The sequence below is a fragment of the Carettochelys insculpta genome, chromosome 6 (genome assembly GCF_033958435.1).
Source record: "Carettochelys insculpta isolate YL-2023 chromosome 6, ASM3395843v1, whole genome shotgun sequence".
NCBI lineage: Eukaryota > Metazoa > Chordata > Testudines > Carettochelyidae > Carettochelys > Carettochelys insculpta.
In genome coordinates this window covers 43,387,755-43,412,712 of record NC_134142.1, presented here as the reverse complement: position 1 = coordinate 43,412,712, position 24,958 = coordinate 43,387,755, and the positions used below count along the sequence as shown (strand labels likewise).

Below are 24,958 nucleotides of genomic sequence, written 5' to 3'. Positions count from 1 at the left end.
ACCTTTACGCTGCACAGTCACACAGTTACCTGCTTAGTTTTGCACAGGTACAGTGGGAACCTGGAGCAGCTGGGGGAGGGCTGATCCATCCAATTTCTTGCAGCTGAGGCCACTTGGCCAAAGCCCAGATCTGCCACAGGCAGCGGCCCAACTCTGCCTCAACTGGAGCGGTGCAACCCAGCTCCAACCGAACCCTGCAGTGGCTGGGGCAGTCAGACCCTGCTGCAGCCAAGGTGTCCCAGCGTGACTCTGGCCCTACTCTGCCACAGCCAGGGTGGCACAGACTGCCTAACCCCAACCTGACTTTGAAGGGGCTGGAGCCCAGCCCTGGACCTCCTGTCCCAGCTGCTGGAGCCCAGCCCTGGACAAACACACCCTGCCACTCCCCAGCCTTGCATCCCCCACCACAGCCCAACTGCAGACTTCCTCTGCTGTGGCTTGGGTGGACCTGGGCATCCCTGCCTGCTTTAGCTGGGTCAGCCTCTATCCCCCTGCCACAGCTGGAGTGGCCAGGCCCTAGAGCTCCCTGGTTCCAAGCACCACAAGAAGCTATTCAGTAAGTTCCTGTAATGAAATACTTTTTAATGGATATGTCAATAAACTCCCACGTAACTATTAGCTCTTGTCAAGGTTGTCCCTACCAATGCTGGTGCCCCAGACAGCCAAGCACCGGTACACACACCTGGGGGGGTGCAAGGGGCACTGCAGGTGTCGAAGCTGTGAGGGCCAGGAGTAGGATTACTAACTCTCACAGATCAGACACTATATATGGCAATGGCATCTGATCAAGATAGATGACAACCGTAGACAGGAGCCTGGCAGGAAGGGAGGTTCAACTGCAGCCTTAGGGAAGCAAGGGGGCAGCACGGATGGTGGTGAGTGGCAAGAGCACTGACCAGAGGACTCAGGAGGAGCAAAGGGCAACAATGCAGCCAGCCAGAGAGGAGTGGCACTTTGAAGGGGAAACTACTGCTTCTCTCCAGCCGCTTGGCTGCCCCTGCTCCCCTCAATTCTCTAACCTACATTGCTGCTGCTCAGTGCCACCTGGTCAGTGGAGACTGGGCACAGGAGGGCCCAGCTGGGGGATGGGACTGGCCACAAGAGCTGGCACAGGGCCCATGGGTATTGGGGCCATATGGGGGCCTTCAGAGCACATACACAGCATTCAGCTGCATGGGCACCATGAAGTTTGGGGCAATTTGGTGTCCCAAATGTCATGGTGCCCCATGCAGTTTCATGTTTTGCATATTGGTGGGGATGACCCTGGTTCTGGTATTTTTCATATTGCTGTTATTTGCTCTAGCAATGCCTCTTACTGGATCAGGACTGATTGCTAGTGGCAACTGGACACAGACCATGGAATGCTGAACAATGTGTATATCCCAGTTCTGAGTGGATCTTACCTAACTCTGACAGATTCCTTAGGGTTTGAAAGTTTTTTATACTTTGGCAATATTTACCTACTTTGTTCCACCTCATTGAATTGATTATGTTAGCAGTGATCTTCGTTACCTAAGCAAACAGCTTAAACAGCCAAAAGATTTGAAATATTATTGAAGGCAGGAACTGTCCATGAGAACAACTGCAAGAACATTTTCAGATGCAAAGGTCTGATGATATAGAAAGTGCAAAATTTTGTACCTTCACCTTCCCTTTTCTTAGCTGCATGTGTAAGTGATTTCCTTTTGGGACTGCCTCAGTACAGGAAGCATGCTGAAGCGTTATGTCACTTGTCTGTGAGGAGCTGGTTGGAATGGAATTAAGAAATCATAATTTCATATGGGATGAAAATGATCAGCACCACAATGTGAGATTGTCTTGTGGCCTGTAGTCTGCCAAAGAAAAGGCCCTCAAACAGAAATTTGAAAAGATAATTGAACAAGATGAAGTGCTGAATTGGACTGAATACGATTGTTCTGCAGGATGTACAATCAGTGACAAAGGATTCTCTCAGAAACAGACCTTACAGAGGTCAGAAAATGAGTAACTCAGAATGTTACTTGAGGACCTTACTGTATGGCACTGGGATAACTGACAAGAGAAGAGCTTTTAGAGGTTAAAAAAAGTTGTCACTAAAACACTTGTACTGAAATATTTTGAGATCAGCAAAGAATCTAAGACTGTAAAGTGATGCATGTGCACGTGCTTTGGGTGCTGTCCTGCGACAGGATCCTTTAGTGACATGTTTCCAAAACAGACTAAATATAAAAGAACTGTGTTCTCATTGAAGTATAAATGCTAGCAATTATTCAGGTAGCTAGAGGGGCTTACAGATGAGATAAAAACAGAAAATAAAACATTACAACGCTATGTTAAAGAAGCCATCTGAAATGCATTGCCTAATCTTCAGAAAATGGCACTAAAATTGCAGAAGTACTTGTTAATTGTGGAATTCAGGCTTGGTGAGGGCCACGTAGTTGAGCTTGGCAAAATTGGATTTGTATTTTGTATAATTTTTACAGATAGCATCAATGTTTATTATGTATCTTGTTACTATTATGGATTTAAATGTTCACAATTGCACAAAATTACATTTTTGCATTTTTTATGTCTAAACTTTAACATGTAATTAAGGAAAATTCAGAGGGGTGAATATAATTATTTAATAAGAGAAAATGTTTGAGATTTTAAAATTGAAGTTTATTAAAACACAAATTGTCAACCTCATAAAAATATACCAAGTAAATATTCATCAGTCACTCTGTTCTCAAGCAGCGTTTTTCTTACTTTGTCTCGCTCTAAATTTTAGTTACTGACAGAAACATTTTTTCATGGTTTTGTATGTGTATGGTGAAACTGATGTTTACCAATAAAAATCTAATTTTTCCAATTCTAATTATAAAGGATCTGCTTTCAAGAGAACATATGAATACTGAGAGCAAGGTACTATAAGAAGAAGAGTTGGAAGTAAATATGACTCAAGTACTATCCATTTTTTGACAATCTGACAAGTTCAACCCAGAAACAGAAAATCACCCAATATTGTATAAATTTTATACAGTAATTCTAAACGAATAGCCAATAAAAAACATACAGGTATGTCCAATCTCAGAGTCCTTTTGGAACCATAGAGTTGTAATTACTGCATATGATGAGATTCTGCAAAAAGGACATGATGTTACAATACTGCACAGCATAGGGGCTAAGAACGCTAAACACAACCAAAATGAGAAATATGCCTGAGGGGTTTTATTCTAGACAACCGTCTAAGATAAGATCAAAACAAAAAGCGGTCAAGTATCACTTTAAAGACTATCAAAATGGTTTATTAGGTGAGCTTTTGTGGGACAGACCCACTTCTTCAGACCATAGCCAGACCAGAACAGACTCAATATTTGTTCTGGTCTGGCCATGGTCTGAAGAAGTGGGTCTGTCCCACGAAAGCTCACCTAATAAACCATTTTGCTAGTCTTTAAAGTGCTACTTGACTGCTTTTTGTTTTGATAGTGTATAGACTAGCACGGCTTCCTCTTTGTTACTGTGTAAGATAAGGTAACATAAAGTATCTGCAAATTAAATTTACAAACAGTAAAAATGGACACCAATGCAAAAGAACCTCTCAATTCTCTTTTTTCTGACGTTGGAGTAGGCCTATTTACATTAAGCAAAAAAGGTTAGTTCTTATTAGTGAGTTATTAAGTTTTTAAAATGATCTGTTGCATACCATATTAGTAACAATATAACACCATACTGTGAAATTAAAAAACCACACATAGTTTGTTCACTATGGGATTGCAGATGAGTCAATGCAACCTTAACTTTGCCTTGTCACAACAAAACTCAGTGGAATACTGTGGATAGACTACACTGGTATAGTCTTTTTTATTTTTTTTTGTTTTGTTTTAAGATTAATTCTATTTTTCCATTATTCTCCATGGGTGAAAGTTCCGTCTTGTGCAGAAACCTCATGCTACATAATAACTATATACCATGTGATTATGATTAAGATAGGCTAGTGTTTGTGACACAGATTAAATTAAACTGATTTTTAAAGGCAAATTATTTTCCCCCCACTGGGAGTTGACCAAAGAAGGAGAAGACCCTTCAGCTTTTACGATCATAGGCTGAAAGACTACAGCGAGTCCTTTTAATCCAAGTATGGTGGAACAATGCTTGCTTTTGATTAATCCAGTTACACCCAGATGGTTGGCTTCCATCATTTTTTGGGGCATCTCCTACCCTCGTTTATGTGCAGTATTACCATTCCCCTGGAATGATGTAGAAACGGGCACTGACTGTAGGAATATGCACAAAGAGTAGAGGAAAAAATCACCAAATTACAGGATACTAAATAAAATGCCAAGTGCCTAATGCTGTAGTTGGAACAGATGTGTCACGTTATTCTGTATATTTCTTAAAGGACCTATTTTTAATTAATTTTAATTCTGCTACTAATTAACAGAAACACTTTATCCATTCTCAGAAACTTCATTCTGCATTGAAGGAGTCAATGCTGTAATTCTGGGCAGGGTGCATGCAATTTTTCATATATATCAAATAAGTTGTTTAAATGCAAAACTTTGTAAGTATGGAGTCACCACTGTTGCCTTCATAATACTATCCCCATATCATGCTGGGAACAAGCTGTATTAAACTTACATGGAGTGCAAGGACACCATGTATTTCAAATGAATCTGCACGCCAGGAACAAATCCAGATGCAGTAAATAGTACCAAGCTGAGCTTTACGTAGAAGGCCACATTGGCTGGATCCATCCAGATTGCAGCCACATCTGTGCTACTCCAAAAAGCTTTGTTGGCTATTTACAGACCTATATTAGGCACAGCTCTCTTAACAACTTCCTAGGAGTGGGCAGTATCCAACTGGTGGGCTGCAAAAAATACCCAGGACATTTAACACCAAAGCAGTTGCATACTCCCCAGATGTAGGATGCTTGGCAGTACAAGAGGCAATTAAATGGCATGTTTGCAGCTGCAGTCTGCAGTGACTTGAGTGTTAGATTATCAATACTCCCCCTTAGGAAAAGGGGAAGTTGGCCTAGTGAAGACTGAATCAGCAGGACACTTTCATACTCACTGCAGAGTTCAGTGTGTAAGAAGGCAGGAATGGGAAGCAGTGAATGAGCACGGGAAGTCCCTTTCCTCCACAGGCACATGAGGAGAGCATTTGTCCCTATCTGAAAGCATGGCACGTGGAGAGAGGGAGTATTAATAACATTTCTAAACAGAGACTTCTCCAGGGATGAGTGTCTCATCCAGACCACAGCAGATGTTGTGACTGGGCAAATGTGCAACTTCTGCATTCTGGAGTTCCCTAGGCTGGGTTTAGGGCAGGGACTAGAAAACAAAATAGCAATAAGACCCATTTTCCAATTTGGTAAAAAAATCAGTAATTCAAGAGACACAATGTATGTGAATACGAGACAGTACTTAATAAACAAGGTCAAACCATACTTTTTTCTATCCCTGATTTTCAGAACAGCCCCCACACAATTATTTGTAATGCGATACATGTTTACTGCAGAATGTTCACAAACTTTTTACCTATTCTGTTACCTTACACTTTACATGTGTGTTTGTACCACTGTTGTCCTGAATTTCACTCCCAAATATACTCTCTTTGGAGGACGCTGGGGGTATTATTCAATGTTTGAGATCACATATCGTTTGCAATTTAGATATGAGTTCATTTTTTGGCTTTTGGACATTAACTGTTGATTGAAAATAATCAGAGGTTTTATTTATTTTTTTTAAACTTTGCATTTATAGCATTGGGAGCCACAAAGACCACCTTCAAGAGCCACATGAGGCTCCAGAGCTGCAGGTTGCAGACCATTTGGGACCTGGAAAGAGAGAAACAGACGTCTCAGAAACCTTGATTTTCTCCATGTCACTCACTGGCAAAAAGGCATCCTAAGTGTAGACAAACGGTCCTGAAAAGTTTAAAGCAGTGCTGAGAAGCATGTGGTCAACAGCTTCACACTCAGTAATATCTGATATGGATGCAGAGACAAAAGCAGCAGCAGACAGGCCTTGTAGCTGTACTGACGATAGAAACAAGCAGGCAGAGGCACATTTGACCTGCCATGGGATTAGGAGGATCCGATTAAGAGAAGAGATAGGTGCAGCATGGATGATAATTTTGCCCTGCAGTGGGAGTAGAAATACTCCACAGACCCTCTCTAAGGTCATTTGGGCATGGGAAACAGGTGTCTGCATATTGGGAAGGATGAAGTTTGTTCTGGTGCCAGATTTGTACCTGAGTCAGCTCTGAGTCAGCCAGGCAGCTTTGGGGCTGGGGGATTTCCAGGGGGCTGTCAAGGCTGAAATCCCCTGGGATGTCAGACTAGACAGGGTGCTCTTCCCTCTGACTTTGCTATGAGCATCTGCTTCCTCTTCCTGCAGGGAGCTCCAGCTGCCAGTGTGGGTTATTTCTGGGTGTAGGGACAATTGTGAATGAGCAACATTTGAGGCACTCTTGTTGCCAAAATCCCCATTAGACCATATGAGTGCCAGGGCCCCTTGTCACTGTTCACAGAAGAGATCTTCCTGCTGAATGAAATAGCATGAGGGGGCTAAGACCCAATGCAAAGGCTCATTACTGTACCCTGCTCCCTCAGGAAAATCCCAGCCTCTAAACTGCAGCAGCGGTTGCAGATTAACTCTGCTCCCTGTCCATCTGACCAGCACGATACTCCTGATGTGCACGACTCCCATGGATAATTCCAGGGGAATATCAGCCTGAAATGTAGTTCTCATTAGAAACAGTAATCATGCTGCTCTCCATAATAAGTAGTAATTATTACTTTTTCTGGTACTGTTGTTGTGCAGTTGATCCCCGGGACATGGAATGAGAAAAAGAGGTATTGGGAGTGCAGGTTGTTGTCTTGTCCTCTCAAGCTTTGTGCTGGAGGCACTAAGGTTACATATCTTTGGAGCTGTGCTACCCTCACCTCAGTAACAGCAGGTAGTTCAAAGCCCCTTACCTGCTTTCAGCTACCATTGACTAGGTCCCCTCCATAAAACAATGATGCCACTGCATGGTGAGGAAGCAGTATAACCAGGTGTGGACAGGGCATAAGAAGTGTTATGGGGATGGTGCCCAGTGGCAATGGGGGGAGCAGTTACTTCCCTACTTAAATGATTTTTTCCCTAGCAATGATAGCGGTGCTTTTAATAAAATGGGGTAATGCAGTGTACAAGTCCCCAAGAGTATGGGATCCTGGGTAAGTGGATGGTTCAGAATCCTCCCTCCTCAGTCTGCTGGCTCCTTTAACTCAGCTTGCATTCAAATGGACATAGTGCAGGTAGCATTCAGGCAGATGCCCTGCACTGGGCTTATTGGAAATGGCATCACATTATGTTAGACTGCACCAAATCTAGTTACTGTAGGTGGCAGCAGTTAGGTTGCCTGAGGCCATCACCCAGGCTCCCACCACAAAAGAAAGCTCTGGACCTAGGAGTGAAATGATATAAAGTCCTTTGATTTGCAGACACAACTTTGGAGAAAGCTTCTCAGGAATACTGCCCCTGGGGTCACAATGACATAGTTAACTTCACATGTATACAGCTGAACATCTCCCTTGTGTCCAAAGGAGAACAGAGAGAAGTAACAGCTGATACTGTTACATACATCTTATTACTATTAGCACTATTTATTATTTGTATTACTATAAAGCCTAGAAGCCCTTGTTGTGGGCAAGAACCCCACCAAGCAGGCACTGTACAAACACAGAACAAAAAGACAGCCCAGGCCCCAGAGAGCTCCCAATCTAAGCATGAGACAAGAGACAACAGATGGATACAGAGAGACTGACATGGCGGCACAAGGAGACAATACTGATCAGCACAGCAGGTAGTAGCATCAATATACCAGCAGCCTAACCCATTGTCAAGTGTTTTGTAGGTATCATTGGAAAGAGGGTTATACAGAGGGATCTGAAGGTGCATAATGAGGTAGCTTTATGGGTGTTTACAGGGAGCTCCTCTGAAGTGTGTGGGGGAACATGGAGGGAAGAATGAAGGTGCTTATTTGCAAATTGAACTAATGATTCACCTTCATCATTGTTTGACACTTGGATACCGGGGGATGGCCTTAGAACACCATAGTTTGGCTAGAAAAGGAGATGACAGGCAGAGATGGATCCTCACTAATGAAGGGCCCCCCCCAAGTGTGTGACTCTGTCTCCCCTTGGTAATCTGGAAACATTTTCCTTCTCTCCCATTTCCAGCCAGCCAGGGCAGTTTTAGAATAGGGCTGAGCTCTGATGGATATGGAGCCTTCACCAGTCAAACCTCAGCTATTTCTCACCTTTGCTTTTCTGGGCCACTAATCCTCAGGGGCTCATGGGGGAGATGAACAGAGATTTCTTTCCTTCTCTTTGACATTTCAAGTCCAGAGTGAGAAGCTGCTATTTTTACTGCTAATTCTTGCCAAGAACAACCAGCTGAGTTCTGAGCCATCTCTCCAAGGCCAGAGGCTTCCAGTACCATCGCAAGGTGGGGGTGGATGGCAGAACCCCTGCAGATGGAGTCATAAATAATTTTCAGTAATGGCTGCATGTGTCTCAGATGAGGAAAAAGCATTTTAAACCTAACATCCTTTTGGTTTTGTTTTTTGCTAATATTAGTGCTTAGATTTTCCCTCAGGTTTTTGTCCTTTTCAAAGTGCTTTACAAATATTAATTCCATCAGTCTTCAAAAACCCCCAGCACCGAAATATGGGTGAAGAGCATTATCCTCTGGTAAAGAAAAAGGAAATTAAGACACACACAGGAGAAAGGACTTGCCCAGGGCCACAGAGAAAGTAAACAGCCGAGCTGGTGCTATCACTTATTGCCTGGCTTCCTATCCTGTGCTCAGACCACCGGACCTGACCCATAAATCTGAGGCTAAAATGGTCAGATATGGAGCCTGAGGTTAGACACCTATATAAGGTTTGAGCACCTAAATTATTATTTTACCTGATTTTAGCTGTACTTAACATTTCCAGCTCTCATTGCCATCCATGAGAGTTATACCTAGTGATAGTCTATATGAAAGTTCTGGCAGCCTGTGCAGTTGATTGCAGAGCCCTGAGCCTGGCTCCCTCTGTCTCCCTGGAGTCCCTGTGCAGACGTAGGTGAACGTCACTGCCTGCTCTAATTTTATCCATGTTCGATGGAGGAGACTAACTGAGCAGCAGGGAGGCAGCTATTTTGGTTTTCTCTGTGACTCTGGGTTATATAAAGCATTCTGCCATGACCTGCATTGCTTTGGAGTTCTCTCACTCCCTCTCTTTCAGACACAGCATGCCACCAGCTCAGATTTTTACACTTAGCTCCTGGAGGCTAAGAAATGTGTGCATAGATGGATCTGGTACCTTGCAGGTGTGTTGTGTGGATGTGTACATGGAGCTTGGACGTCCATCAGCATGTTGTGCGGAAAGCACAGAAGCATTTGCAGAGGGACTCTGAGTTTTATGCATTGCTTGCATGTGCGTTTTGTGTGTGTGCGTGCGCGTTGTGTGTGTGTGTGTGTGTGTGTGTGCGTGTGCGTGTGTATAGCATGTGCTTGTGGAGCTTTAGACTTTTAACTCCATCATATTGGAGCGTGTGGCCATGTGCCAGGCATAAATGCAGGCGTGCAGAACAGCACGTCCCACAGGCTAAAAACTGGGTTTGAATGCATGACCTTTAGCACCAAAGCACAGATCACATGCTACCACTTAAGCTGAAGGAGTAACTCCATTAGTTGGCAGCAGTAGGAGGCTGTTATCCTCTCTGTGGACTAGCTGCTCTTCGGAAATGAGGCAGAAACTTTACAAGTGCATCTGTATGCATATGCTCATGAAGCTTGGATCCTGCTCCTCAACCGCATCTGAGTATGGGTGCTGCTCAGTTTCCACCTCTGGCACAGTCCAGTCCTGTCCTAGCCAGGGTTCCAGTAAGTTCCCTGAAAGAACCATCTGTTCCCTCAAAAGATATTTAAAGGTACATGAGGCAGCACAATGTGGCCTGACTCCTCTTAAAGAGACAGCACCCAGCATATCCCCTCCCCCTCTCTCCTACAGCTCAAAGACAATAATCCCTTTACGATAGATGGAGGGAATACTGGAGACCAAAATTCTATAAGAAGAAATGGCAGATGGGGAAAGAAGAGGTGACAGGAGGGGAGTGGGAAAGGGGGCTGAAGGAAAAAGTGATGGCAGCAGATCAGGGAGCAGGGAGAGGAAGATGGGGATCAGAGAAAGGAGAAGGAGGGAAGACAGATGGGAGCAAAGCATTCTCTTGCTGGGTTGGAAACCCCCAGTACATCTGCGAGCACCTTGGGGATGGCCTTACAGCAGTGGGCTCCACAGCCAGGCGCCAGGTCCAGGGTATTGGGCTCCTTTGGGGAGAGGCAAGTGCATATCAGGAGCACAGCTCAGCACTATGTTAATGGCATACACATGCAGAGGCAGATCAGCTTGGAGAACACGCCAAGGAGGACTGCTGGGCGGGCAGCCAGCCAGTGCCTGACTCCCATAACAAGGAGAGATGGGGGCCTGAATAGACAGGTGACTTCCACTAACTTCTAATCTGCCACCTCCTGGCAGGAGGTTTTCAAACAGTGGGGCACAGCCCCCTCTGGGGCCCTTTTGATAGTGACCCTTACTCTCCCTTCCCACCCTGAGGTCCAGCTCTGCTCCTGCCCTGATGCCACCTCTCATCTCAAACACTCCAGTACTTGCCTCCATCCCCAGGATGGGGAGCCTCCTCCTTGACAGGAGCAAAGCAACGTGTTTCTCTTCTCTCATTTCTGAGCAAACTTTCTCCTCCCCAAATCTTCCTTGAGCCCTAGCTCAGCCCTGTTCTCTGACTTGGCTGCTTCACCACTGTTGCTTCCTCCTAGGAGGCTCACATGCCAGTTCCACTCTGCTCAGATCATCTTTTCCCTCCCCCACACTCAAACACAATCACACTCCCCTTCATCCCCCTCTTCCATCTCCTGACCGTTATCAGCCACACATAGCACTTGGGTTCCTCAGAGCAGAACAAGACACGCACAAGAAAGGCAGATGCAGTCTTCTCTGGACACCTGCATTCTGAGAGACTCCCACTTCCTGCTTCTCCTCACAGTCTGAATGCCCTGTAACCTCTGTTCTCTAAACTCCATAACAATAATTCTTTCATCCTTGGAAATTGCATCTTGCCCCCAATGTGTCCTTACACCCTTGACTCACTCCTTCTGCTCAACCAAATCTGACTGACTTCAGTTCATCCCTTGGCCCTCTATCAGCGACAAAGGCTGCTGACTTTGCAGATAAAAGAACAATTAATCCTGGGACTTCTTTAAAGGTCCACAACCCATATGTGGGTTTGGAAAAACAACTTATCTTGGAAGAAATATTAGCATCTTGAGGCTAAGCAGACACCAGCCTTGAACTACCTAGTAGCACAGATTGTATGGACTGAGCCCCTGCCAGCTCATCCTGGTCCACATTCCAACCTTGCCCAGGCACAGGGAAATGTTTAAGGAGAGATTACCTAGGGGGTTTGCAAAGGAGACACACAGCTGCACATATGGGTATGTCTACACTAGGCAGCTTTTAGTGATGAGGCTGTGTCAACACAGCTTTGTCACTAAAAGCCAAGCTGGTGTGAATGTCGTTTGTCAGCACTTTTGTAGACAAAATAGCTTCATCCCCAACAAGTGGATTTTATTTTGTCAGCAGAAGAGTGATGCTGCCGACAAAGCAGAATTCACACTTGCACTTACCATGGCAAAACTGTGTCATTCCCAGAGGGCTTTTAAGTACCTGAGAACAACAAAAGATGAGTTGATCAAGTGCATGTGTAGACACGCCCACCATCATGCTACTGAAGCCCTAACAATCTCCACAGCGCTATTCCCTGCAGCCCGAGATATACATCCATCAGAACCCTGTGATATACACGGAATGAGAAAGCAAACATCACTTTCAGGGATACTGGAAGGCGGAAAGCAGAGAGGCACAAAAACTCAGCTCCTCCCCTTGCCAGCATTGGTCAACAGGAAAATCACCTCCAAGTCAGCAATAGCAAACCTGAGGATTCAGGGGCTATTGCCAGCACAGCTTTCTTCTGCTCCACAACCTGCCTTGGAAAAAGGGAGAGTCTGAGGCAATGTTCCCTCTATTTTTCCATCCATGTGCAGAATAAATGTTGTTATGTGCACCAGGGCATGTGCAGATGTGCACTACCCGAAGAAAGAGATGCTGCTGGCTGCAGGCCCTCTGCTAATCAGTTGAGTAACACTTGAATCTCTCCTGGGTAGACACCCATGCACTCAGCTTACAAGAAACACTGGTCTGAGGATAAATAGTAAGAGTTGCACCACTATGTTACTTTTGGCTTGTCACTTCAGTAAGAAATGCTGAATGCAGAAGACAGTCCCAGATAAGGCACTCAGTTCCCTCACTAGGATTTATGAGATGAGAGGAACAAGGTGCATCTCACTGGTTATAACTCAATGATCCCCCATTACTTTAGTGTGCAAAAATTGCCAACTGTTCCTAGGACAGGACCCATGCCAGAGAGACATAAGCCTCAGCTAGAGAAGACTGCTTATCTGCCCATTTGCAATGTGGATCTGACATTCTGGAGGCAGGCAATCACCAGACACCAAGAAAAAAGTACCCCTTTATTCACGGGATGAAATGTTATCTTTTTAATAGGGGAAATACATTCTCCAACTCCCTCCTCATCCCATTCTGATATGGATTTGACACTGCAGATGCAGACAAACGAGTTTGAATCTGAGCAGACTTACCAGCAAAGTAACTCTAGAAACCAGGACCTTGGGGGCATCGTGGAGAGAACAGAAAAATATTTTTGCCTTTATCACATGAATGGCAGAGGATTTCAAACATCTCTGTACAGTAAACCCTCAATTTAACAAACTAATGCGGGGAAGGGGTGTCTGTTAATGCTGAAAGAATGTTAAATCTGAATCTGCAGGTCTGGAGGCACCGTGCAAAGTGCGCTACAGAGCTCCTCCGGCATCGGCGGCTCCTCTGGCCCAGGCAGCCCCAGACATGGCAGCAGCTCTGGTGGTTCTGGTGAGTCACTGGCATTTATTTGAGGGAAGGCAGGAGTGGAGCACAGCATCCATTATTCTGAAATCCATTGAATCGGGGTCTGTTAAATCGAGGGTTTACTGTATTTCAGCTGGTCAGCAACAATGTGCGATTCCTGCTTCTGGCATTCTAGCCTCCTCTTAGCACCTTCCTTGCTTGCAGGTAGTCATATGACATGGTGACTGCACACCTTCCCATGTGGTTCTATCCCTGAAACACAGGGAGTTGCAAAATGCTTTCTGGCACACATTCATGACCTGTGAAATACAGGCAGCTTGTGGCTTGTCCTTGAAAAGTAAACAGGAATGCCCATCCCACCATTTGCCTGCCTGGGGCTCTGGGATGAGGATATCCCCAGATGTAAACTCTATTCATAGGTGTGGTGCAGAAACCAGCCCTCAAAAGCCGCTGTGAATTAAGCCTCCTGCCCTTTGCCTCCCAAGTTAAACAGTGTTGATGTAAAACAACTAATGATGACAACAGTTTGTCTGCTGGATAGGGGTGGGAAAGAGGCTGACTTCTAATTTGCTGGTCTCAGCATGATGAGGTGCTGGGTATTTCCTGGCCTACAGGTGCCTGATGTACTATATGTGCCTCTAGACCAGTGGTTCCCAAACTTTTTGGCATCACGCCCCACCTTTTGATTTTTGAGAAACCCTCATGCCCCCCGCCTCTTCTGTACCATCATCCAACCCCCCTTTTAACAAACAATTCAATTAGTAATTTGAAATAAACACAAAAACTTGATATAAAAATTTTATTTAAAACTAAAAATAAGCACAAATAATTTTTCTTGGTCCCTCGTGGGGGCCAGCTGCAGCCCCAGCGGGCCAGCTGCCTGAACCCTCTGCCAGCCACCAGAGAGGCCCATGACAGCCACCTGCCCACCTCAGTCCTGGGCTACCAGAGCCGCCTGCCTGAGCCTGCCAGCCGCTGGGGCCAGCCACCCGCCCCAGCCCCACACTGCCTGGGCCAGCTGCTGCTCACAAGCCCGAGCCCCACATTGCTGGGGCCAGCTGCCCACCCGCCAGCCCAAGCCCCACATTGCTAGGGCCAGCCATCTGCCTGAGCCACCTGACCCCCCCAATGCTGGGGCCAGCTGCTCAAGCCCTGTGAATCCTGCAAGCCACCTGTCCACCGGAGCTCCACAAGCCCCGCGAGCTGCCCGCCCAAGCCCCTCCCTTCCCACAAAGTCAGGCACCACCAGCTCCTCACTCTTATCCCTTCCCCATCCCCCTCATTTGAGCTAGGCACCCCCACCGCCCCATCTAACCCCATCCTCCTCCCCCCTCAACCCACACTCACCTTTCCACGCCAGTCTTCATTGGCTGCCTGCTTTGTATAGTGGCTGTGCCGGGTCACCCACATAAAATGGCGGGAGCTGAGAGCCAGAAGCAAAGGGTGGGGAGATTGAGGGGGGCTGGGTTGCCTCATGCCCCACTTGGAATTTCTTCATGCCCCCCCAGGGGGCACACCCCCCAGTTTGGGAAACCATGCTCTAGACAGAGTCCCAAAGTTTTGGCCTTTCTCATCTATTAGCAGTACTTGCAGTTTGTCATGCTGAAAGAGTGTTTTCATATTTAGGAAACCTCCTAGCTTATGTGACCCACCCACATGATGGCATCATATTGGGAAATATCTGTAGGTGGGTCTCCCCAGCCTTATGAGGCTGGGAAATCTCTCTGCTTTGTGTGTCACACACAGGGGGTTTCTCTACTGCATGCTATACAACACAGAGCTGATGTAAGAAAACAAAAACACCCCCACTCCTAGCACACATAACCCTGCAAACAGGAAGTATGTGGGTTGGAGGGTGGACAGACAAAGCTGTGAAGGACCAGCTCAGGCACCTGAGGATCCCAGCTTGCCAGATCTGGCCCACTTTCCATGCCCGGGGGCTGGGCAGAGACTATAATGAGTTATCACAGGGGACGGGGTCTGCCTCAGATACTTTACAAGGGCCAGGCCCTCCAAAGCGACTAAAAGCCAGGCGCGAGATAGGCCTTTTTGCTTCTTTCTGGGGAAGACAAAAGCCACAGACAACAGGATTTTGTAGGTTACTTTTTGCAGTGTTTGTGGCTTTATAAAACCCCATAGGATCGGGTCCCTGCTCTGGCAGAGACAGGGCGCGGCGGTTGGGTGTCCCCTGTTGTGGGGGTGCGGCCCGGGTTCTCCCAACCCCGTGGCAAGGAGCTGATGCAATATCGTCAGCTCACTGAGCCAAGGGACTGACCAGCCCGCACCAGGCAGCGCCCGCGGCTGCGGAGCAGACACACCCAAGACGCCCCGCCCGCCTAATCACAGCTACACACAAACAAACAACAGCCGCTCCCGCTGCCATAGTGACTAGGCCCTACCCTCCTCGCGCTGCTATGGTAACTAGGCTCCGCCCCGCCCGTTGCCACACGGACTGGGTCCTGTCTCCTCCCCTCCGCAAGACAGGGGACGCTGCATCTGCGTCGCCCGCCAGCGCTAAAAGAGGAGGGAATGGGCGATGACGTCGCTCGGCCGTTGCCATGGGACTCACGCACTCACGTCAATATCTTTGTATGTTTTCAACGTTCCGTCGTCTCCAGGGCAACGTCAGGCGGCCGGCCTGGCCCCAGCAACAGCGCGAGGATTGGCAGGGAGGGACCAGGCCAGCGCGGGCCCCTCCCTCTTTTAGGTCGGGGTCCTAGTAAATTGGGCAGGTGTGGCGGGGTTCGTTCCAGGGCGCATGTGCAGAGACTGGCAGGGTCTCGGCCTCTTCTCTTCTAGAACAAAGAGCTAGGCGGCCCCCACCACCGCCTCTTGCCCATGCCTCGATCAGCTGTGGGCCTCAAGGTCTCCTCCCTCCATGGTCTCCTGCTTGTGGGTGCCTGTGCCCCACGCACCCTCGGGTTGTGCCCATGGTGTACATGCGTATGTGCTTGTGCACTGAACCTTTAGGACCACCTGCTGTGTGTATGTGGCCTCGTGCTGTTACTGTGATTGGCTGTGCACCTGCAGCAGGTGCACATGCATGTCTGCTTCTATTTTGAATGGGGTTGGCCATGTACTTGTGTGTACATGTGTGCACTGAGTGGAGTGAGCCATGTACCCCTGTGCATGTGCTTGTGCACTCAGTGGTTGGCTGTGCACATGTGTACGTAGGGGGGTGTGCACACATGCTTGCTTGTATGCTGAATGGGGTTGGCAATATACTTGTATGTACCTGCATGTCTGCCTTCTTCCCTGTCTGTGCAGAGTGGGGTTAGCCACGTACCTGTGTGTGCTTGTGCAGTGAGTGCACGCAGATGTGTGTTGATGGTGCATATCTAGGCAACTGAACGATTATGCTGCTGTACATGGGCCTGGTGCGTGTGTATGCATGAGTGTTCAATGGTTTAATGTGTGGCCATGTGCATGCTCATTTCCGCGTGAGGAAGCAATGTAATTTTCCTCCTGAACTATAGGCACTGGAGCTGTCTAGTACAGCAAAGGCTTTCTTCTTTTTCCTAGTTGCCTTCTCCTAACCTGGTTGCCACTGACACACACCCATTTTTTTTTCTCACTCAGTTTACACTTCCTCTCAGAAGCAGCCCTTTCATTATTTCCTTTGCCCCTCATGTAATAATAATAATCAGTATGGACTCTAGCTGGAGGCATGTGCAGATACTACCCCAATCCAGAAGAATTAATAATATATGGGCGAAGGTCACTTTTTTAGAGTTCAACAAGAAGTCCTGTGGCACCTTATAGACTAACAGATACTTTGCAGCATAAGCTTTCATGGGCAAACACCCGCTTCATCAGATGCATTTTTAGGAGTTGTGTTTTCTGTTCTCTCCTAGTGTGTCTCCCACTCTGGCAATATTTCAGTTCCCCTTTCTCTGACCAGGCCCAGGGATGGGCACTGAGCTGTGTTAATTACGCCTGGAAGACAGCCTGTAAAGGTGGGAAGTAAGAGGCTGGTGTCTTTGCTGCTGGGTGAGCTGTCATCTAGAGGGTGGAGCTGCAGAGCAGGTTTAACTTGGTACATGGTGTACAAGATTTGGCCTGGATTTTTATAAGCAGTTGTCCTTCAGCTTAAACTAAAGCAACAGGAACACCCTGCACATGGGAGAGCCAGAGAACAACATGTGTGTGAATCCTAGTAGTTCCCATTTCAAGGTGCAATAAGCAGGGCAGGGGGATGAATATTTAGACAATGAATGCACACAGGAAATTGGTTTTGCCACTCTTTTGGTAAGGATCCCTTTCTTCTCTCTTGGCTTATCTTCCAGTTAGCTCCAGTCTCTTGATTCCAATCTCCAGTTCATGTCCTTCTGCTCCCACCCTAACCTGCATCAGACAGAATGCATCAAGTCCTGTGCTACGTTGCCACTCAAAGGCTGTGTCTACACTAGCCATTTGCATGGCCATTTTGAAGTTTACTAATGAAGCGCTGAAATACATATTCAGCACCTCGTTAGAATGCCAGCAGCCATGGCACTTCGAAATTGATGCGGCTCATCCAGAAGGGGGTCCTTTTCAAAAGGACCCCGGCAACTTCAAAATCCCCTTATTCCTAACAGCAGATAGGAATAAGGGGAGGATTTCAAAGTTGGTGGGGTCCTTTCGAAAAGGAGCCCCGTCTGGATGAGCTGCGTAGTGGCGAGCTGCGTCAATTTCTAAGTGCTGTGGCTGCCAGCATTCTAATGAGGCACTGAATATGTATTTCAGCGCTTCATTAGTAAACTTCGAAATGGGCATTTCGAAGTCTTGGGCTAGTGTAGACATAGCCAAAAGCATTACCATCAAAACAAAAAAGCAGTCCAGTAGCGTTTTAAAGACTAATAAAATAATTTATTAGGTGATGAGCTTTCGTGGGACAGACGCACTTCTTCAGCCCATAGCCATACCAGAACAGACGCAATATTGAAGGCACAGAGAACCAAAAATAGTGATCAAGGTTGACAAATCAGAAAAATTATTATCGAGGTAAGCAGATCAGAGAGCAGAAGGGCAGAAGGAGGGGGCCACTTTCCAGAATTCCCACTGGCTCCCCAGCTGCCATGGTTACCCAGCTGTGTCCCTGTCTCTGTGATTCCCTGGCCACTCTTAGCCCTGCAGCTCCCCAGCTGACTCCCTGGCAGCTCACCAGTCCGTGGCTTCCTGGTCCTGCACCTTCCTGGCTGTCTCCCAGCCTGCAGTTCCCTGGCCGGCTTCCTGCTGGCTCCCCAGCTTCTCAGGCCCGCTGCTCACCACTGGCTCTCCAGTCACCAAGGGCCTGCTGGCTTCTGCTCCCTCCTCCTGTGGGGTCTCGGTGGGGGCTTAGACTTCACCCCTGAGCTCCAGCAATGGCTCTACCTCCCCTGCTCCTCACTGCAGCAGGGCTACCAAGGGCTCCAGCTCCGGCCCGGGCCAGGCTAACAGCCACTGGTATGGCCCAAGCCCCTGCCCACTGATGCAGGTCCTGCCCCAGCCCCAGGACTCTCTGGTCCTGCAACATCTGTGGTCATGACATGTTGGTGGAAGAGAAAATTCTGGATTTAAGAGGTTGAACCTGTGGTGTTTTTATGTAGTCTGTGGTAAAACTACGCAAATATCTAAATGAGTTGATGTACCCGCTGGAAGACCTCAGTGTACCCCCAAATTTGCACACACCCATGGTTGGAAAATACTGACCTAGGCTATTTCTATACTAAACATAGAAGTCAATCACCAATACTCAATTTTAGCTGTGCCAGTTGCTATATATTGATTTATACGTAGGTTAATCTTCCGCGGTAGTGAGGCTCTAGCTCTGGGCTCTGTGAGCCTTGTTCATTTCTCTCCGCCAGGTAGCAATTTGTAGTTTACATCTAACTTTGTTAGATTTCAGTGCCCAGACCAGAATCTTCTGGATATGGTAACGTGCACCATGTTCTTGTCTCCATGGAAGTGGTGTGCCTCAATTTACCACTTCCACTTCAGTTCAAAACTCTGCTGAGCACAAGGCACCTAGACATGTCTATAGTAATACCAAAAGTGAGGGTTATTTAACAGAGTTTGAGACTGCGATTCAAATAAAAGCAAATAACAGGGCTTGGGAATAAGGTTACGGGTAAAAGAAATGCATAAAACACAATCTATAGTTCATACTTATTAACCAATGACTTTCACATCTAATAAGGTATTTTTTACCCAACTGTCAAGTCTCACTATGCTTGTCTAGTTCAGAAAGCTGAGATCCATCTTTCATGGGAAACCCTTGTTGTCAGAATCTTTCCAAGAAATGGATAACAACTTGAGCCATTTCTTCTGCTTTTATAGGTATACACTGTTGTCTCTTAGCCTAGTGTCATATCTCCCCTCCCCCAGCCCACCCTCTTTAGGGAGCTCTCCTGAGGTTCATTTATATTTGCAAATACTCATCTCAATCGGTCCAGACATCATAAAGTGCTGTCTTCACAAATAGCCAATGTTCTCAGCACTGACTGAGTTAGGCCCAAGACCCCACCTCCCCTGAGGCGACAAGTTTCACTTCAACATGGTATTGTAGTCTACAGTCTACATCTCCATCAAACTAGTTTTCATACAAACATCATATAATAAATGTGATGGTCTTCATTTTCTGTAGAAACCACACAACCCCCTTTGGTTAAAATTAAGAAGATGCTCAGACACAAGGGTGTGGATGTGAAAATTAGTGTTACCTGTTCTCTAAAACAATTGATTTGCATATGGGATGCTACAGCCTTCACCACATAGAGGTAATGTAATCAGAGTGCTCAGAAATCATCCTCTAATTATTATTCTTGGGACTGGAGCAGAGGCGATTTCCTCATTGACAGGGGAGCTTTGTGTGGGCACAAGTTGCGACATCAGGGACTAAACAGTAAAGTGGCATGACAGTTTTACAATGACAGATGGGGCCAGGAAGGAAGAGTGATGGGAGAGATAATGGTTATCTGCTGTTTTGGCTGAATGTGCTGCCTCTTGGGCAGACTTTGCATACTTAGAAGGTTGACCTCTGAGTTACACAGTTGTATTGAGTGAAATCCCAACGTAGATGTCGATGGTGGGATGGGGGTCGAAGGTGGTTTCTGGGTCTGTGCTCTCTGGTCTACTTCATTATTTCCAAGTGAGGTTCTTGTTGGGTAGACCAAATGTGTGACAAAAGAAAGAAAACCCTATTGTCAGAGGCCTGGGTGGCACTAGGACAGGGACAACAGAGCCTTTCATCTGGTCTACTCTCTGGTTCTTTTACTGTGTGCCTGGTCTTCTCTTCCAAGTTAGTTCAGTAGGAAATTACTGTTTCTCCTTTGATGATCCTATGGGCCTCTGATGTAATTTGTGAGGCATATGTTACCTGCTTTGTTGTCTTTGAAGAAGCTCAGGATACACAAAGGATAAGTGGTCTCTAGGATAAGTTGAGTCTGTCCTCTATATCTTGTTTACAGTGGGGAAACTGAGATGAACACCCATCAGGGATGGTCTAATACAGTACTTACTCTTGCCTTGAGTTCAAGGGACTAACCTAGAAGAATTCTTCAGATCCCTTCCAGGCCTGCTAGTCTATGAAGTAGTGTATCTAGGACTGACTGCTTTGAGCTTCTTCTAGTTTGGGGTTCGCAGTCAGAGATGTTTTACTGATATTTCTTGAGTATTTCCTGTGTGAGCACATGCTTTGCACTGTGAGTGATGTAGAGCTCTACAGGGAGCAGCTGGTTGCCCATTCAATTATTAAGTTCCATACGTTTCACTGGGAGGATGAGTGAATCAACGTCTCTGATCAGTTTAAGATTGGCATGGGTCAGTAGTCATAATCTAGGGTTAGGCTGATTGGGTTCCAGTTGCCCCTTTGTATTAGTAATTTTTTTCAAAATTTTGATATTGCTAAAGGGCTAGCTATGGATGAGTTAAAATAAAACACCCCCCCCCAAAAAAAAAAAAAAAAAAAAAAGCAAAAGTTGGCCCTTGCAGTCTATGGTAAATACCAAACTGAAGCCAAGCAACTGGCATGGGTGCATGACACAGTGTCTCTTGGGAAAGTGTATTCCTTCACAATACAGGTACCCATAAACTACTGTGAAACATTTCACCCATGTTTATTTCAGTTCATTAATACTTTTTAACAAATTTCAGTTTCCTTCAGGTGATTTTCCACTGTTTGTTCCTAGGGGAGGGACATTCGCTCCGGCTGTGTCTCATCCTATATTCTCTAGCTGCTTTGCTGGGGCCGTTATTCCTGCAGTGGCAGCATCTTTCCACACAGCTAACTTCCTCTGTGTCCATGTAATATTCAGTCTTGCTGTCAAATGTGATCTGCAGTTCATCTGGAACAAGCAGCAAGCATCAAATCTCTCCATTTCTTTTTAGTGTCAACAAATGTGTGTAATCCCCACTGAAGTTCCATACTGGAGCCTGGAATCAACGAGACTGAATGTCTCCAAGTCCTTATGGCTTGGTTACTACCATGGGAGATGATGGATGCTGGCAGAATTTAACAAAGGAGGGTTTTGTCTGTATTAAATACTAAATTCTTCTTCCTGTGCAGCCTGTTCAATAATTTAGTATCTAAACATAATATTGACTCGAAAGGAGATGGGGAAAAGGTGTGAGGCTTGTTCAAATAGAGCTGGGGTTTTCCCTAGTCAGGGTAGAAGCCTTGGATTTTTCTTCCAAAAGATCTTCAGCTTTGTGGCCCTTTGTGCATCCTGAAAGGACTATGATTCTCCTCTAGAGCAGTTTCTAGGGCACTTGGTAGTCTCAGCTTTTAGGATTTCTTTGTTTATGGGCTATCCTGTCCCTTTATGTGGTCCTGCCATTTTGTTCTGCTCTTGCTGGAAGGTCCCCTCAATCAAACAGAGCTGCTGCAGTCTCTTCCTGATTTCAGTATTTCTTAACTTTATAGCTTAAAAACATTTTGCCATATTGTTGCTAGAGGGCCACACCTATTTGGCAACAAATAAAGCAGGGTGTGGCTTTCCTCTTATCTAATATAGCTGTATGGTTTCCTAAATTACAGGGACCAGCATACAATGCATCATTATTCTAGCAGCCACTCTACTGCTGCCTAACAGCTATGGGATTTCCTTTACAGACATGCATAAGCTGTGATTTGGCTGATCTTCTAAGATGTCTCAACTGGGAGATTTAAAGAAAAGCTCAGAGCATTAGAGATCTTAAAGGAACTTCCAGACCCATCACCTCATAGTCAGTCCCATCAAGTGCTTTGAGCCCCTAGGATGAAATAAAGGCTAAGTTGTACAATGTGAGTCCATGGGATTTGTTCCAATTGTGGTTGCAGATAAAAGGATGCAGCTGTAGTTTCCCACCTTTGGACAACTGCCTTGTTTGTTGAGTTACAAAAAAGCTATTAGAATTTTTATATTACTACCTGTCACTGGAGAACCTGAGCACCTTCTTTGTTACTCTATCTAATCTCTCAGGTGCTCATTGATTCTATAAATATTGGGAGCATTTAATTTTTTATACTTTAGGCTGGTCTCACTGCTAGATTGGTCTCAATTGAAAGTAGTTCGCTAGAACTATGCATGATTATTCAGCGCCATGAGTGCACGTCACACTAGAAACAAATAAAAATATGAGACCAAATTGTCTGTTCAGCTCCAGCTGTCTTACACCACCACTGATGACACAACCAAAGATCTACCAGATAGAACCCTGGTGAAAAACCTCTGCATAAGGAGCTCATTAGATGGCAATGGCATGGAGTCATTGAATGTCTATGTATCCTTGCAGTCTCCAGGGCAGGGGATATACTAGGGGGAGAAGGAGGTAAGGTTGGAGCACACTGTGTTCCAGGGCCCTTGACTGGTGTAGAACAACACTCAGGGGTCATGGTAGCTTAGCGTAGAGTTCCAAGGCTAGATAAGGCCACTCCAGGACAGAGAATACAGAAAACTCCAGGGTAAGTTAAACTGCCTGTTCTTCACTTACTCCCTGACATTCCTCTGACAAACACAACTTTACAAGATCAGAAAATCTGGCTTATGATGCCTTCCCCAGGAGTTTAAATTCTAAGGCTATGTCTACACTACCCTGGAAGATTGACCTGCTCATGGTGGATTTTCTGGGGTTCAATTTCATGTATCTAGAATGGATGCACAAAATTGACCTCTGAGGGGTTGCAATCAAACCCTGTACTCCTTGTGAGATGCAAGGAGTAAGGGAGGTTGACAGGAGAAACTCTCCCATCCACCTTCCCCAGCATAGACAGCCAAGTTAGCAAAGCGCAGGTACACAATTCTAGTTACAGCACTCGCATAGCTAAAATCGACATATTTGTGGTCGACTTACTTTACCTCGTGAAGACATAGCCTTAGTTAGTTAAAAGACCGGATGGCACATGGGAGAATGATAACGGGCAAAAAGTGAAGGTGCAAATGGGAGGGAGCTTTACCTTGTGTAAATGTTGAGCAATTGACTATTGCAATTTAAATGTTGAACCATGAGATGCCAAGATTTGTCCATGAGCAGCATTTTGCTCCCTAGACAATCAATCACATGCAGTTGCTATTGTTATTAATTATTATTTAGACTGAACCAGAAGTGTGCTCTGCATTTGAATGAAAAATAAAATACATGGCCCCAGCCCTGATAAGCTTTTAGTGTAGGTTACCACTGGTACAGTGTGTACCACTGTAGGATCTTCCGATTAGATAGGGAGGGAGTTGATAATTCAGGAACTGGTTTCTCAGGCAGCATGCTTCAGTCCTGCAGAGCATTTTAAATCTGGCAGTCCTTTTCTGTTCCAGCCAGCAAAGTGTCCCCCATCACACAGCAACAGCCTGGAACACCCCCAAACAGCTCATGTTTAGCTTCAGGCACATTAGTGTCACCATACTGATGTGGAAAGTGAAACATGGATCCATTCTGTATGGTTAATTTTAGTTGACAGACGATTAGCACCAGGGTTGCCCCTGTCAGTTGCCAGTGGAAACACTACAATGCTGAGGTACATGGCAAAAACTAGCCTGAACTGTCTCCAGCCCTGGAGGTGGACTGCCAGAGTGCATTGCATTGTACTACATGCCTTGGGTGCTTTTCCATTGTGGCTTTTAAGGCCTTAAAAAGTCACATATGAACTAAAAGTAAGAAAAGGATTGAAAACAGACAAAACAGGAGAGGTTCTAGTACTCAGTGCTGGACTTCTAGTCTGAGGAGATGGAATTGAGCTACAGCAGGAGATACTTTGGAGGGTAGGGATAGAATCCAGAGTGACCTAGATAAATTGGAGGATTGGGTCAAAAGAAATCTGATGAGGTTGAACAAGGACAAATACAGAGTCCTGCACTTGGGACAGAAGAATCCCAAGCATTGTCACAGGCTGGATGCCAATTAGCTATGTAACAGTGCAGCAGAAAAGGACCTGGGGATTATTGTGGATGAGAGGCTGGATATGAGTCAACAGTGTGCCCTTGTAGCCAAGAAGGCTAATGGCATATTGGGGTGCATTAGGAGAAGTGATTCCATCAGATCTAGAGAAGTTATTATTCTCCTCTATTTGTCACTGGTGAAGCCTCATCTGGAGTATTGAATCCAGTTCTGGGACCCCCAGTATAGAAAGGACATGGATGCATTGGAGCGGATCCAGCAGAGGGCAATGAAAATTATGAGGGGGCTGGAGCACATGACCTATCAGGAGAGGCCAAGAGACTTGGACTTACTTAGTTTGCAGAAGAAAAGAGTGAGGAACAATTTGATAGAACCCTTCAGCTTCCTGAAGTGAGGCTCTAAAGAGGATGGAAAGAGGCTGTTTTCAGTAATGATGGATGGCAGAACAAGGAGCAATGGTCTGAAGTTAAAGATGGAGAGATGTAGGTTGGATATTAGGAAAAACTATTTCACTAGGAGAGTGCTGAAACACTGCAACGCGTTACCTAGAGAGGTGGTGTAATCTCCATCCCTACAGGTTTTTAAGTCCCAGCTTGACAAAGTCCTGGCTGGGATGATTTAGTTGGGGTTGATC

The 24,958-nt window shown here is 46.0% G+C and overlaps 1 long non-coding RNA gene across 1 annotated transcript; it reads right to left on the bottom strand.

Moving 5' to 3' along the window:
• Positions 1-3,465: 3,465 nt before the first annotated feature.
• LOC142015329 (uncharacterized) lies at positions 3,466-14,749 on the bottom strand. The gene is made up of 3 exons (XR_012646130.1): positions 14,344-14,749; positions 8,272-8,481; positions 3,466-5,803 (listed from the first exon to the last, which is right to left on the bottom strand). It is a non-coding gene; the product is annotated as an uncharacterized LOC142015329 (long non-coding RNA).
• Between the last annotated feature and the right edge of the window lie 10,209 nt (positions 14,750-24,958).